This window comes from Mus pahari, chromosome 14, assembly GCF_900095145.1.
Source record: "Mus pahari chromosome 14, PAHARI_EIJ_v1.1, whole genome shotgun sequence".
NCBI lineage: Eukaryota > Metazoa > Chordata > Mammalia > Rodentia > Muridae > Mus > Mus pahari.
In genome coordinates this window covers 73,017,257-73,032,579 of record NC_034603.1, presented here as the reverse complement: position 1 = coordinate 73,032,579, position 15,323 = coordinate 73,017,257, and the positions used below count along the sequence as shown (strand labels likewise).

Here is a 15,323-nt window from a genome sequence, read left to right as displayed (position 1 = left end):
ATCAAGGTACATTTAAATGAGTAGGCTCAATATGTTAAGAAACTAAAAGTTTAGAATTTTAGAGTATTAAAGGAATTAGATGGCTTTGAAGGCAAATTTACATAGACAAGATAACTAGAAACTATTATGATGATAACTAAAGAGCCAAAAGAACAGAAGTTTGGGCCAATGAGAAGGCTTAGCAAACACAGGCACTTCCCACTAAGTCTGACCTCCTAAGCTACCCCAGGACCTACATGAAGAAAGATCAGAACCAAATCCTGAAAGCTAGCCTCTGACCACCAGATGCACACTGTGGGTTTGCAGTTACCCACACATACTTACACAAAAAGTATATATTTTTAAAAGAATAACTTTACAAAATTGGGACTGTGTTCTTTTTTTTTCATTTTTTTTTTAAATTAAAGCATGAAAACAGATGTTGCTTTATTAGAAACCCCACTGGTATGTTTATAGATTGCTTTTCAGTATAAATTTTTTTCAAAAAAAGAAATCTTGTCAGGGACTGTGTTCTTGAATAGTACCAAAGCATGAACAAGAGAAAAGTGAATAAACTGTATTTTATTTAAAACCAAACCAAACAAAAAAACCACTTTGGGTATCAAAGAATGCTATTAAAAAAATGAAAATACGGGGGTTGGGAAGGAGGTATGGGATGTGGAACAGTTGGAGGGTGGATGGGGGGGGTAAAATATGGAGTGTAAAAAAATTTCAAGAAAAAATGAAAATACAATTCTCAGAATGGAAAAATATTTGCAAATATTTTTGATGAGTCTAGGGTTTATAATATATAAATAACTCTTACAACCCAACAACAAAAAGACATACACACAATTAAAAATTGGGCAAAGGACTTGAGCAAATATTTATAAAGGACTCATAAATGGCCCCTTTGCATTTGAAAAATATGCTGAACCATTTTTCTATAAAAGTAAATCAAAGTCACATGAGACCCTTCTTTAAAGCCACTAAGATAGATGACACTTTTAAGAACAAAAAAAAGAACAAGTGGATACTTTTAAAATGACAGGCTAGTGAGAAGGCTCAGTGGGTAAGAATGTTTGTTGCCAAATCTGATGACCTGAGTTCAATTCCCAGAACCCACATGGTGGGAAGAAAAAACTCACTCTTGCAAGTTTTCCTCTGATCTTGATATGGGTAGGTGTGTTGCATGGTATGTGAACTGTATGTGTGCGCTATGGTATGTGAATTGTACGTGTGTACTATGGTATGTGAACTGTATGTGTGCGCTATGGTATGTGAATTGTACGTGTACTATGGTATGTGAACTGTATGTGTGTGCTATGGTTTGTGAATTGTAGTTCAATAAAGAATGACACCTCTAACCATGTAATTTTTTAGTCTAGAACCATAGAAATCATTGCTATTTTTTTTCTCTTACCAACACTTTAGACATATACTTCCGAAGATTACCAATCCAAATAACCCCAAACAATTGTTGAATGTATAGAAAAACAAACTATCATATAATGACAGGGGTGAGATATGGTGTAGCTTCTATGTAAAACAGGTGGTTCATCCAAAAGTTAAACACAGAATCACAATATGACTTAATTTGTTCTTTCATGTTTACAGCCAAAAGCACTGAACACAGGTTTACAACCAACATTTCAACATGAATATTTGCAGTAGCATTATTCATAATAGCCAAAAGTAGAAACAACCCAAATGTCATAACCTGATAAATGTGATGTGATATATATATATCATATTTCAATCATTTAAATATATATACCGTTCAAAAAGTCTTGAAGCTTTAAAAGAAGTCACAAAAAGTCAGATACAATATGATTTTGCTTATACGTAGATGATCTGGAGAGATGAATCCAATCTGGTTTTCAGATCATCCCAGGAAAGGGAAGGGACAGCTGCTCAATGGGCCTGGTATTTTCTTTTCGGATGATGGGTAAGAGAGCAGTGATGTTCGTATAGCACAGTGAATATGCTAAGAGCCAATGGAATACTTGGGAATGTTGAGTTTAATGATTTGTGAATTGCAGTTCAGTGAAGAATAACATGGGCATTTATCTCTAACCACATACTTTTTTCAGTTCAGAAACCTATAAATCATCTCTAAATTCTTCCTTTATCAATCTTTGTAACACATGACTAACAGTTCTGTAGATTGCCAATGTAAAATATATTCCAAAATTCCATTTTCTGTCCACTCTCCTACCACTACCTTAGTTCTGATCATTACTTATGTGCCACCAATATTCAGGAGGCAGAAATATAGAATTTATTAGTTATCATTGGATTTTAGAACATCTACCAGAATCTTGAAACTTTATTCACAGTCTCTGATCACTGTGTTTAGTATGTTCTATTTTCCCTCTCCCTGCCCCTGCCTGATCAGATGAACAATGCATCTCATAGACCTATCTTTTTAAGTCTGTTTATCTAATCATTGAGCTTTCAAAACATCTGAAATTGATTTATACAAAATTATGTTATTTAACAGATTTGTAATGTAATCAAAGAGATATTCCATTATGGTAATTTACAAACGAGTCCTTTGGTGATCACAACCAGCACTAGAGGGTTTTTTTTTTTTTTTTGAAGGAATATATTCAATGCTGTATCTCATGTAGTGAAGTAACAGCTCTCACAATATCCCACTATTAAAAATGAGCTGACAGTTTTAGGACCTGATAATCCTTAAGGAGTCATAGTGCAATTAGTCCAGTTTGGCTGTCCTAGTTCATTTCTCTGGTTAGAAACATTTTCTTTTTATCTTCTTTGTCCTATAAAATTATGCTTGAACTCATTGATGCTACAAACAAAATCTAAAAATGTATGCTTCAAGTAAAATATTGGTGAATATTAACAGAATTAGGCTGCCTAATAACTTTTCTTAGAAAACTAGCAATCTCGGAAATTCAGCAGAAAAGCAACTTACTTTGTTCTTATGAATCTGCAGTTTGACTGTGGATCAGCTGGTGTATGTTGATCTCTATAGTACTAGGCTAGTCAGCAGATATTAGGTTCAGTACCCCATCAATGTGTCATTAATGGAAAGCCTAGTCACTGAAGGGCAAGTGAAAACACAGCAACTGAAAACACGGCAACTGAAAACACGGCTACGGCTTTTCTATTAGGGAACTGCAGATTGAGCTCTGCAAAGAAGGGTGAGACTAAACAGTGTATCACACATGAAGGTTGGAACAGACAGGCAAAGTCTCATTATCACTTGTGTCACACTGTATCACTTGGTGCCCTACTTTTGTATTTTGTACTAAGGCGGGAGGATGGGTTGGAGACAGGGAAGAACACACTGCTTTGGTTTGACTCTTTTATGCATTACTTGGAGCCTAGAGCACATTAAGTTTAAATACAACTACGATTCAGGCCTTTCCCACACCCAGGTATCATACTGGCAGAAGTCCTCTGGTACAAGGGAGCAATCAATCAGGTGATCCACAGGCTTATAGTGAGAGTAAGCTGAAAGTGGTTCCTACACTGGCTGTGTTGCTGGGCTTGCATATGCAGAACAACAGAGTACTCAACCTGTCAGAGGTCTTAGCAACTGACAGGCTCCAACTGGTTATGCATGGTGAGGCTCAGTCTACAAATTGCCATTTTTGGTCTAACCTGCTGAGAAAACAGAAACCAAACCACTATCTTGTAATTCACTCCCTTGGTGAGGTGGCAGAAAAGTATCTCCATTATCCACTTAATATTCATCTATTTGACTTGTTTGGCTTTATCTGGATTATTTTGTTTTGCTCATTAATTGTGTTAATATTTTGCTTCCTCCCACATTATCTCTCATGTTTTTTATCCCAGTCTTCTTTCCTATTTTTGCCTTTTCTCTCCTTTTTCCTTTTTCTACCCCTTAGTTTGTATTACTATTATTTGCTAATATGTTTGCCTTTGGTAACTTTTAAATCCTTAATTTTTTACGTAAGTGCCAGGGGCCTGCCCAGCCTTTAGGGAAAGGTTCCGGGTGGGGCACTTCGTCAGACAAAGGCCAAAGACTGAGGATCCCTGGCCTTATAATATTACTATCTGTGCTTTAAAAAGGCTGGTGCCTCCCCACCCCCCCTCAGAATTTAAAACACTTCTGATTTTAATTCTAAGAGCGAATTAATACAATACCTAATACTGGACTAATAATATGAACACCAATGTAGTATCTTAAAACTTTCTTTCCTACCCTGATTGGGAATATAGTTGTTTCCAATTGCTTTTCACTATATTTAAATATCTGGTTTGCTTTTGAGTTTTTATAACTGCAATCTGATTCCTCTCCTGACTGAGAAAAACAAGTTACCAGGAAGACACTTATGAAAATCGGAGGATACATTCATTCCAGATGCAGATATCACTAAGTAAAAATGCAGGAACTATAATGAAGCCACAGGACGTCCCTTCTTCAGAAGTTCACTGCTTCATAATAACCAATCTAAATACATGGGAATGGCTGAAAAACCAACAAATTTGACAGTCTAATCTTTACACAATGCTCTCAATGACATCAGGAAGAGAAGACTAAACAGATGAATGAAACAAAGAAGTCAATTCAAGATTTAGATGAGAAATTCACTAATAAGCCAGAGACTCTAGGGGAACAAAATCTTGTAAATGAAAGACTTTTGGGTGGGGGGTGATTTTGAGACTGGGTTTCACTGTGTAGCACTGGATGTCCTGAAACATACTTTGTAGATCAGGGTGGTCTCAAACTCACAGAAATCCACTTGGTTCTGATTCCCAAGTGCTTGGATTAAAGACATGTACCACCATGTCTTGCTGGAAAAGAAAAGCTTAATCAAATTCTTAAAATCAGTGGACAGTATCACCAATAGAGTAGAGATTGAAGACAAAGTTGAGAAATTATTACATTTGAATGGCAAAAGAAGAAAACCTCAGCAACAAGGTACACAATCAATTAATGTGACTTCAGCTTTCAGGAACTCTGTCTGGATCAAGAGACCAAACCTAAGGAATAGAGAAAGGAGTAGAGGGAGCTGCAAATGAAAGTCAGAGAAAACAAATGCAATGAAATCACGCCAGAAAATTTCTGAAGTCCAAGAAAATATAAAACTTCAAGTACAGAAGGCATTTAAGACCCAAACAGACATAGCCAGAAAATAATCTCTCTGTGTCACACTGTCACATAATAGTTAAAATTCCATCAAGTCAAAACAAAGAAAGAATACTAAAGGCTGTAAAAGTAGCTCCATACTGCTTATAAAGGCAAACAAATCAGAGTTTATCAGCTCTCTCAACAGAATGCTAAAACCAAGACAGTGTGGAATGTTCTATTTCAAATTGTTAAACACAAACATAAGCACTAAGTCAACAGAACTATTAAATCCACACGAGTCATATTTCCACGGTTTGGATATGATTTGTTTCCTAAAGTTCTTGTGCTAGAAGGCTGGTCCCAATGTCATATCCCCATGCAACGGTAATACAGTAGAATCTTTAAGAAGCAGAGATTAATAGGTGATTGGAGACATAACAAAATTTGTGAGATTAATGACAATCTGATAGAAACAAATTAATAGTTATGAGAACAGATTGCTATAAAAGACTGGCACCAATCTTCAAGTTAGCTTGCTTCCTTCTTTCCTTTTTTGGGGGGATGCAGGTGGGGGTTGGGAATGGGGAGAATTGAGACAGATTTTTCTCTGTATAGTCCTAGATGTCCTGGAACTCACTCTATAGACCAGGCTGGCCTTGAACTCACAGAGATCTGCTTGTCTCTGTCTCCCAAGTGCTGGGAACAGAGACATGTGTCATCACAACTCAGCATTCTATCTTCAATCTCTTATTTTCTCTTTCTTGCATAGTACTACCACCTGGTACACTTATCATGCTGTGATGTGTACACATACACACACACACACACACACACACACACCACTAGATACATTATTATTTGGACTTTCCAGAATTAGAACAACCTCAATATTCTTATATTTGTCTGAGAAGTTAAAAGTTACAATATAACTTTCCTTCCCCAAAATTGAAGATAAGAAAACACAGTCATGACAGAGCAGGAACCTCAGCAATATACTTCAGAACAAGGTACAAATAATTATAATTAGGAGTTGAAGTCTCCGTGGTGCCAAGCCTGAAGGATCCAGTTTTGGAAGCCTACCTCATTCTGCTGTATTTTATTTACAGGAGCTTTATGAGGCACCCTGATCTTCCTATGAGAAGGAAACAAGAACTAACAATAACAACAACAACAATAACAACAAACCCCTGAAAGGCAAGCAAAGAAAAGCTGAGTATAGGAGAGGCATCCAATGAAAGTCTATAAGAGTGTATGAGGCGTAAGGTCCCTCCCATTGAGTCCTGAGAGTCTCTCACCTCCCAGGATTCTGGTACTTTCTAGAGGGTCTTCCTATCTCCCACCTTCTGAGGCTGCATATTTCCATTCATTCTGCTGGCCCTCTGGGCTTCTCTCCTGTTCCACCCCCATCCCATACCTGATCCTGTTCCTCCTCTTCCCTCCTTCTCCCCTCTCTTGTCCAAATCCCTCCCTTCCTCTGCCTCTCTTGATTATTTTCATTCTCCAAGTGGGGTTGAAGCATTCTCACTTGGCCTTTCTGCCTGTTAAACTTCTTAAGTTCTGTGGGTTGTATTCTAAGTATTCTGTATTTTTTTTTTTTTTGCTAAAATCCACTTATTAGTGAGTACATACAATGTATGTCCTTTTGAGTTTGGGTTACTTCACTAAGAATGGTATTTTCTAGTTCCATCCATTTGCCTACAAATCTCATGATGTCTTCCTCATTCTTAATATCTGAGTAGTTTTCTATTGTGTAAATGTACCACATTTTCTGTATCCATTCTTCCATTGTGGGACATCTAGCTTGTTTCCAGCTTCTGGCTATTATAAATGACACTGTTATCTATGGACATGGTAGAGCATGTGTCCCTCTGATATGGTGCGGCATCTTTTGGGTATATACCCAAAGTGGTATAGCTGGGTCTTCAGGTAGAACTATTTCCAATTTTCTGAGGAACCACCAGACTGATTTCCAGTGAGAGTGGTTGTATCAGTTTGTAATCGCACCAGCAATAGAGGAGTGTTTCTCTCTCCTCCCACTGGCAATGGAAGAGTGTTCCTCTCGCCACATCCTCACCAGGTGCTTTTCAGCCATTCGAGATTCTTCAGTTGAAAATTCTCTGTTTAGCTCTGTAGCCTATTTTTAAATTGGGTTATTTAGTTATTTTTGGAGACTAGCTTCTTGAGTTCTTTATATGTTTTGGATATTAACCCAGATCAGATGTGGAGTTAGTGAACATTTTTTCAAAAGGAGGGATGATGTCACCAACCCACAGTCAAATTTTGTGGCCCAGAAGTGTTCCTGTTGAAAAGAACTGCAGGGACAAAAAGGGAGAAGAGACTGAAGGAAAGATGGTCCAGTAACTAGTCCATCTGGGGATCTACCTCATGGTGAGACACAGAGGCCTGACACTATTACTGATGCTATGATGTGCTTACAGACAAGAGCCTAGCAGCTCAACTAGAGGCCCAACCAGCAGCTCACTGAGACAGATGTGGATACTGACACCTAACCATTGAACTGAAGTCGGGGACCAGTTGAATTAGGGGAAAGATGGAAGAAACAGAAGAGAAGGGTGACCCCACAGGATGACCAAGAAGTCTCAACTAATCCAGACCACCCAGATACTGAGCAACCAACCGGGCAGCATACAGGAGTTGGTCTGAGGCCCCCGACACACAGATTGGTCTGGTCTCGGTGGAAACAGATTCACCTAATCCTCGAGAGACTTGAGGCCCCAGGGTGGGTGGAGGACTGCTTGGGGGGGCATCCTCTCAAGAGATGGGGGTGGGGGAATAGAATGAGAAACTGTGGGAGAGGGGACTGAGAGAAGGGCTGGATTGTAAATAAACAATTTTTAAAAAAGAGTGCATAAGGTCATAAAACGACTAAATATGAATCAGAAGACGAAGACTGTTTCCTATCCTACACACCTGAACACTATGTAACCAAAAGGGTATTTCAGAAAGACACGCGCGCACACACACACACACACACACACACACACACACACACACAGTTGATAACTTAGAGCAGTGGTTCTCAACCTTTCCAATACTATAACCCTTTAAGTACAGTTTCTCATTCTGTGGTGACCCCCAACCATAAAATCATTTTGTTGCTACTTCATAACTGTAAATTTACCACCGTTAGTAACTGAAATGTAAACATCTGTGTTTTCTAATGGCATTAGGCAATCCCTGTGTGAGGGTTTTTCAACCTCCAAAGGAGTCATGACACACAGGTTGAAAACCACTGGCTTGGACCAACTGGACTAATTTCTTAATGGACATAATTTGCTAATCTCCAAACAAAAATAAATGGAAAAAATAACAAACCTTAAAAACAAAACTTCTCTGGTCTCAAGGAATAGGAAAAGGTGTTATATTAATAAATTTTGCTACTTGTACAAAAATTTTTGGCCCCCAGTTTGGTTTACTACTCTAGTCTCCAAATACAGTGGGTCATTTGTAGAATTTAATCTGAATAACTCCTTAAATGTTTGAATTAAACAAAGATCCCAAAATGAAAATTATGAGTCTGTGTGTATTGACTGGACATCAACATAAAAAACACAACACTCTCCTTAGGAATTAACCAAAATGGTATAAAAAGATGTGTAGGATTCAATTTTGTACTACCTGCATATGAACATACAGTATAACCTAAACTTAAGACGGAAAAGTCATAGATGCAAACTTTAAGATGGTACATATGTTGAAATTAACAAAACAAGGACTTTAAGGCAACTATTAATAATAATAATGCTGGGGGGGTATAGGGAACTTTCGGGATAGCATTTGAAATGTAAATAAAGAAAATAATAATAAAAAATTAAAAAAAATAATAATGCTTTCAGAAAGTAAAGGCAACTATTTCTGATATGACTACAAAGATATACTTAAAATTCAACATGCATCCTATATATAAAACACATTCTTTCCACCAGTCCCATTTCAGATGTTACACATTGCCAATGATTACAAACTGCACCATGAAACTTAGAGTTCTATCTACAAAACAAGATTCAGTCAGTTTCTCCAGAAGATATGGTACAAGTGTCATCCAACACCAAGGCAACACCAATGCAAAAGTGATTAACAGCCTCATTCAACTCTCCTCAGAAGAGGCCTGTATGGAAGACAGACAAATCTTGGGAAATGGGAATTATTTTTTAAAACTTACTTAGATTGCAACAATTATGACTGTTGATTTAGGTGTTGTTTTGTTGATGAAGCAGACCAACATATCCCTGATACCTAGTTTGCATTTGACTACCTGGAACACTATTAGAAGTAGTATTTGTTCAGTCATCTGGGTTGGCGATACCTTTCCACCTTTCTACTTCCTCTCAATTGTGTGGTTCTAGATAATAATCTATTCACATGCCTTTCATTCCACGGGGCATTACGTCTGTCTACTACACCAATGATACCATGCTTAACAAGGTCCTATTGCAAAACCTTAGGTTAATCTCAGACCAGACTTTTAATATTTGGAGGGGTATAATGCCATCCTTTGTAAAAACTACTATTTTTCAAAATGAACAAATGAACAAACAAACAAACAAAAACCAATTCTAGTTTACCTCTGGAACTCAGAATCAATGTTTTGTCATTACTATCATGCTACCATGTGACTACAGCAATGCCCCACAAACTAAGTATTGCTAGACCAACAAAGCAACAGGGTTGGATGTGCATTGCATCTCTTCATCAGAAGATTCAGAATCAAAAGTAATTTAGATTACTAAGAAGTGGTCCAAATATGCATGATGTCTACTTCCACTATGATACTAATTGTCAATATGTGATTGTCATGATCATTTGGCTAAGGGAGGAAAGAAAAAAATTAGTGATGATTTTAATTGACATGTAACTTTAGTTATTTTAAAACCTTATTTTTAATGATGGTTCTTAAACGCATTACCCCCCTTTTCAGCTCACCATCCACCAGAGGTATGAGGAAAGAATGAATGTGGGGCAGGGGGTGAACTTGTTTAGAAAGGTTCTTTGGGGCAACTCCAGTCTATGTTGTCTGGAAATAGGCAGTTCATTTTATAGGTTAGTGGTGGCAGCCCGATCCACTGGCAAACACTTCAGCAGTCTCGTTCCACAGAGTCAGGATAGCAAACAAGAATCAACAGTGGTGGCACTAGCTAACAGAGACCTAACAGAGAGCCAGACCTCAGCCTCAACTCGGGTCAGCAGGATGGACCCAGAGGGTCACCAAGAGAAGTTCTTGGCAGTGTCTCTCCTAGTGAATCAAAAAATCAGCAAAGACTGGAGACCCACAAGCACTGCACAGTCAGCTGTGCCAGCAAGTCAAGCTCAGCCTCTGTCTCTGTCCATAGAGTCTTTTAGATATTCTCTCCACACATCATGTGTCCTCCATGGGTCTTGCCTCAGCACAAGCATCTGTCTCAGCTGACATCACTTTGTCAATTAGATCAAGTCCATGGAAATGGCAAGAAACTGCAGTACACCACCAGAAGTTTTTTGGTGCCATTCTCTCTCTCTAGAGTCCTGACAAGTGTAACTCAACTATGCAATGTAAGGTGGACCAATACATGTGTGTTGTTAGCAAGGAATCTTTCTTCATGTGGCCTTTTATGTGTTTTAGTAGAACATTCTTTCACCTATGTCTGCTTCAGCTAAACGGTTTTTCACATGTTTGCACCAGCAAAACACCATCCACCCTTAAGTTTTCACTTCACATGACTTGTAGATAGTAATGGCACAATAGACCCATACTAGAGATGAAAGGTCATTGTGAAGGGAAACATTCATTCCCAATGGCAGAAACTTGAGCTAGGTACATTTGCTCATTTACTTTTTAAGGAAAATTGACAAAGGTATTATTGTTAGATACTGACTTGTAGACAGTGTTGAATGATATAAGGGGCTATGTGCAACTTGGAAAAATAAATGAAGTGGTGACAAAGAGATTTAGAGATTAAAAAATGAAGAAATCTTTGAAAGAGCACAAAACTATCAAAGTAATCCATGCCCTATGTAAATGCCTGCCAAAGAGCAGACTTCAGAGAAGGAACTGCTCAACACAGTATACCAAACAACCTGATTTGAGGACTCAACCAATCTCTTTACCCACTCACTGCTTCTGTCCAATGGAGGAAGAATTTAAACATATACTCAGCAGTGTGAATTGAGGCAAAACTATATTGATGATAGCCACAGCAAAGTGTCCAGCCTAGAAGAGCTCCACAGATGCAGTGGAGAACAACTACATAATCAAGTTCCATACATGGTATCACTCATTAAATAATCTGTGAGCTACCTCTCTGTTCTTCCTTCCTGGCTCCTGCTACTTCCCCTTCCTAATAATTCTATTTATTTTAAGCAAATTTTGATACTTTATTTATCTATCATACATACATTTTTTTATACTATTAAGTTTTCAAGTTGTCTTATTCTGCCCCCTTGTGGGAAACAGTTCTTTAATCTTTTACTGTGAACAAAACATTGAGTCCAACTTGTTTCTCCAATGAAATAAAGTAAGTATTAATTCTGTATCAGTGTCACTCCAGGCTTTACTAGTAGGTTCCTCATCCTTTGCCATCCATTAAGAATTATATGAGCTTTACGAACTATAGAGGTTTTTGGTTTTTTTCAGGCTTTTGTGATTATCTATTAGAAAAACTCAGACAATAATTTAAATCAACGTACTGTGTATATTGAATATGATTTTCAACCTTCTTTTATCCTTCTCTTTCAAAAATATGGACAAGTAAGGACTAACTTCTACAAGGCTTCTATTGCTATTTAGGCAAATTATCATAATGCTAAGTAGTCTGTATGTTCTGACAGAAAATATGCTTGGAACTGTATGTTACAATAACTTTTAAAGACTATAAATAATTATAAAAAACTTTGGAAATGTAAACATAGATGAGGAATTGGTAAGAATATTGGTTACTTTAACTACATAATATGTATCAATTTTAAGAAACCATTTCAGGATATTCTGTAGAGATGACCATGCTATGCTGCTTAAGAGAAAACAGGAAAAACAAATCTGTACCTCATTTTTTAAAGTATTCAAACTAATTTATGTATGTATCTATATGTCCTTGAATATGTCATTATGAACTCAGAGAAATATAAAAAGTAATGCTGATATTTTTGGTGAATGGAGGAACAATTGTTTGGTTAAAAGTACTTTTTTAGCTAATGAGATTATAACACTAGAAATACAACTATGTTAATACCCAAACACATTCTAATGTCACATCTAACACCCCATGATCATAAAGAATTATTGGCCAAAAGGCAAATTTCAAATTTAGTTTTATGAAAAAAAAGTGTTACAGTGAAAAAGATCAGCAAGAATGAATTTCAGACAGACAATAGGACTACATATAAAAATGTTTCAAGGGGAATTATAAGTTCAGATCCTTCAAATATAACCAATAATAAATAAATTCATAATTTTAATATCAGAATGAAAGGTTCTAAATACATACTACCAAAAGTACACATTGAGGCATACTTGGTGCTTATCTATAAATCCCTGCACTCAAGAGGCAGAGTCAGGAGGCTCACAAGTCAAAGCCACTGTGCTCTACCCCATGGCAAATTCTGGGTCAGCCAGGCTACAGAGGAAGATCTATCTCAAAACAAAGAAACAAACCAACAGAAAATTGCTGTAGAGTAATACAAAGACAAAGAATTTTCTTGTGGAGAATAATATAATCTAGGTATGGTGATACAATTTCTAGTGTCCACATGGCAGCTCATAACTGTTTGAACTCCAGTTCCAGGGAATCCAATGACATCTAGGCTTTGTCCAAAATAGCATATAGGTGGTATAGAGACATACATGCAGGCAAATACCCACACCACATAAAATAACAATAAAGTAGAAAACAGAACATATATGCAATTAGATGGAGGAAACTACAGCCCAGATCAGAGCATGTAGCCCAGTATATTGGTTTAAACACAGAAGGAAGAAATGTAAGGAGCAATATCCATGGACAGCAATCTAAGTGAGTGAAGCACAAGTAGTCAGGCTCATCTCTCGCCTTCCTTCCCACTTGTATGTGGTTCAGAAGACCTTAGAGGTCTCTGCCCCTCAACTGGAGCAGAGAGTATGGGTACGCATGAGAGAGTAGGTAGGCTATGGCAGCAGATTAGTACAACACAGGAAAGACTCGCAAGCCAAAGAGACAATTGCACAACACACCAGATGCCTCCTCACATGTCCTCTATTAAGAAGAAACATGAAACTGAAACTATTCACAGTCAGACAGAGCAGATTATCACAGGGCATGGCAGTGTCTGCTGTTACTTATTTGTTCTAAATGGAAATGCATCTGTTTTGGCTGGCTGATATTTGTAGCATACTAGTTATTGGGTATTTGAGTGTTATTCATACAAAGAGGAAAAGAAAATGTCATACTAAACATAGAGGGGCAACCAGTAAGATGGCTCAGTAGATAAAGGAGCTTACTGTTAAATCTGAAAATCTGAGTTCTAATTCTAGGGACCTACACGGTGGAAGGAAAGAACCAATTCATGCAAGTTGGATTGAGAAAATGAGTGAAATCTACTGCGTCTCCCTTCATCTTTCTCTTCCAGTCCTGCCTCGAGGCAAGCCTGTTTCATAAGTAGCTGTACCTAAAGACGCATATGTCTCCAAGAGATGAGAAGAGACTAGAGCCCTGGTGGTAGGAGAACATAACAGAACTTGCAGAAGAAATGGACAAATTCACACTGACTGACAAATGTCAAATGCTTCTCTTAATAACAGAACAAGCAGACAGAAAATTAGCAAAGATACAGAAGACAAGACTGAACATTACTAATCAAAAAGACTATGTTGTATGACATTTATAGAACCTGACATCTTTAAATAGCATAACATTCTTTTGAAGGGTTCAGAAACATTAAGGTAAATTGTTTTATCATACACTTTGGTATATACCATAACCTCAGGGCTTGATACTCAGGCAGAGATCGGGAGCTGGAGGCCTTGATAGCTGATCTTTATTGTCAATGTGACTGAACTTTAAAGTCACCATGGAAACACACCTCTGGTATGCCCAAGAGGGTATTTCCACAAAGTTTCAACTGAGCTGGGAAGACCTACCCTGAATGTTTCCAGCACCATTCCATGGGCTAGAATCCAGACTGAATAAAATGGGAAAAGTGGGTTGAGTTCCAAATATCCATCCCTCTCTGCTTCCTGACTACAGATGCAACGTGCCTAGCTCCCTCATGACCTGCTACTGACTGTGCCATCCATGCTGTGATCCAAATCAGACAACGGAAATATTTGTACCACACACTGACAAAAACTAAGGTTTTCTACTCAAGGCTTAGATATCAGCTACCCTGGACTTTCCCATACATCGCTATGAAGTGAAAACTCAAGAGTTGATGGAAAGTTGGTTGGATGGTGTCTTGCTGGGACAAAAACATGAAGGAACATTTTGTTAAAGTGGACATAGATGTGAAAGACTAAGGTAGATTCATGAAGGGATGTTTTGCTTAAGCAGACACAGGTGAGAGGATGTTCTGCTAAAGAATGTGAAAGGACACGTGATGACAGATTCTTTGCTAACAACACACATGTATTGGCCTGCCTTACATTGTATAGTTGAGCCGCATTCATTGAGACGACATAAAGACAAATGCACCACAAAACTTCTGGTGGTGTGCTGCATTTTCTTGCCACTTCCAGAGACTCAGAGGACATGTGTAATTTGGAGGGTATAAATAGGAGTCCACAAAATGATGGAGACAGAGCTTGGCTGGCTGGCACAGTTAGCTGTACAACTTTTGTAGGTCTCGCATCTTTGTTGATCTTCACTTCCCTGAGAGAGGCACAGCCAAGAACTTCTCCTGGTGTCCCTCCTGCTGTCTCAAGTGGAGGTTGAGGCCTGGCTGTCTCTGCTAGGTTATGTCACCACTGTTGGTAACCAGACTATACCCAACTAGACTGTTGGTGTGTCCATGAAGTGTTTGTGAGTAGATAGAGCTGCTGCTAACCTATGAACTGAACTGCCAATTCCCAGACAACACAGATGGGAGTTTCTCCAAATGACTTTTGTAAACAGGTCCACTTCCCCTGTATCATTTCTTTTCCAGTACCTCTGGTGGGTGGTGGGCTACAGGGAGGTTGAGGTGTTTAAGAACCATCATTAAAAATAGGTTCAACCTGATATAGTGGCCTCTTGTGAGGCTATGCCAGTGCCTGGCAAACACAGAAGTGGATGCTCACAGTCAGCTATTGGATGGAACACAGGGCCCCCAA

At 38.1% G+C, this 15,323-nt stretch overlaps 1 protein-coding gene across 6 annotated transcripts in view; it reads right to left on the bottom strand.

Moving 5' to 3' along the window:
- The window catches only part of Tanc2 (tetratricopeptide repeat, ankyrin repeat and coiled-coil containing 2), a 309,788-nt gene that overhangs the window by 214,220 nt on the left and 80,245 nt on the right, over positions 1-15,323 (bottom strand). The window lies entirely within an intron of this gene.